Source organism: Propithecus coquereli, unplaced genomic scaffold, assembly GCF_000956105.1.
Source record: "Propithecus coquereli isolate 6110/MARCELLA unplaced genomic scaffold, Pcoq_1.0 Scaffold139, whole genome shotgun sequence".
NCBI lineage: Eukaryota > Metazoa > Chordata > Mammalia > Primates > Indriidae > Propithecus > Propithecus coquereli.
The window spans coordinates 4345493-4347473 of NW_012138191.1; the positions used below are offsets into that span (position 1 = coordinate 4345493).

At 44.7% G+C, this 1981-nt stretch overlaps 1 protein-coding gene across 1 annotated transcript in view; it reads left to right on the plus strand.

The window, feature by feature from the left end:
• The window catches only part of PROKR2 (prokineticin receptor 2), a 25440-nt gene that overhangs the window by 21901 nt on the left and 1558 nt on the right, over window positions 1-1981 (plus strand). The window lies entirely within an intron of this gene.

A 1981-nucleotide genomic window follows, 5' to 3' on the forward strand; every position in this document is an offset into this window, starting at 1 on the left:
TAAGTGTGTATTTGTGATCTTCCAGTGAATAAAAGTGTGATGTTGTTATCAAATGAAATAATTAACATATGGAATCTTAATCACAGTGTTCAAATATTTCCCTGCTCTCTTTTACATCATGTTAGGATATTTAGATACGAATGGAGTAATAGCCACCTAAACAGTTCAGCTGTGAAACAGAGAAGGAATTTATCAAAGGTGTTTTAGAACAGTGGCAGCTCATGCCATCAATCACCCTCCTCCTGGTCACAAGCTGATAGCCCAGGAGTGTATTCGTGGCACAAGGAAGCAGGGAACCACTACACTGTCCCCATGCAACCCCTTCTTTCAAAACGATCTCATTTGTTTAAATGAAAGCTGCTGCTTGCATGGTGACTATTCATCCCTCCAATTAGTATTAATGTAATAAATTTATTGCACTTGTGTTTACTCTTCTTCTCAAGACTAATTAATGATAAGCTTAAGACACTTTTAATATGCTAAGATATATTAACATACACATTTATACCTATTGTTATACATTGGAAAATCAATCTTATTTAGCAAAACAAATCCATTTTCTCAGCTGGAATAAGGGAAAAGATGTCTCTGTGAGGCCCTCAGGCCTGAAAACCAATTCCAGACTTAACAAGGAAGAATACAACATGTAGAAGGTGCTTGAAAAAACTTAAAATGAGTTCTATTTCTATGGGAAAATGATGGCTTTGAAACATATTCTCCCAATTTAACTATTATCTCTTCCTTGCGCTCAAGAGAAAACACACACACACACACACACACACACACACACACACACACACACACATTCCCAATAGGACACCAGACCAGGAAAGACCTTTTAAGGGTATATAATTCAACTCACTCCTTTCTTAGGAAAGGAGATAGGAATTACAGCTAAGGAAATGACTCGCCTACAGGGGCACAGCTAACACTTGCTGGAGACAAAACATTGCCCCAAGATTTGAACTCTGGCCCAGATAACTGCACTCAGGGCCTGCATTCCTGAGTCCAAAGAAGTGGACCCTTGCTAAGAATGTTTAAGCTGTTTCTGGCCTCCCAGCAGAATCTTAAACCCCAGGGAAGATACTTTTCCTCCTCTTCCAACAGGCCAACAATGCATCTCATCCAGACTCCTGGATTCTAGGGAAACCTGAAAGCATCACACCAGGAGCACTAGCGCTCCCGTCTTTCTCTTCTCCCAGTGCTGGGGGCAGGGCCGGGGCTGGGCGGGGACGGGGGATGCCTTAACACATTTGACTTGAACATACATGGAGCTATTTGTTAGTGATGCAGGAGCCACGTGGGAAAACAGATTGTGATGAGAGGCAACCTGGCCCCAGGAAAAGCAGGTCATTGGGGGAGAGGTTTGGTCACCTTCAAAGACAAAGCAAGTCTGGGGCCATCCACAACACGATGTGCGGTCTTCATGCAAGTTACTTCTGGCTGACCCTGAGCAGAGGTCATTCTTCATGCCTCCCAGGAACCAGATGCTTCTGATCACCAGGTCAGCCTGTCTCCTGAGGTGTACCAGCCAGGGATATATCACCTCCTGGGGTTGCTGGTGCCCTCTTAAATAATAGCACAAACACAACTTCTGTTTCTGTTCCTTCCTTGGCAGAAGCTTGGGCAGCTGGACTCTAGAGGGACCTCAGAGCAGAAAGTCTGGACTGTCCAGTGGCAGTACCACAGGTGGGGCATACATTTATTTAATCAGCATATCTTTGCTAAGCCTGGTCTTCACCTTCAGCCCTATGCTGGAGAAACCTGCTGCTACCCAGGACAGTTAGTCAGCTGGGCAGCCAGGATTCCCACAATAAAGATCTTTAACTCCTTCAAGCACAATTTAATTTGGCTCCTCCAGTAGCAGGAATGTGAGCACGTTAATCACCAAAGCCCCGCAACCCTAATCCTGCAAAGGACTGACTGAGAGGCTGGGCAGATCCATCCGCTCTCAAAGTCTTCCCGTTAAGACCCTTTGCCA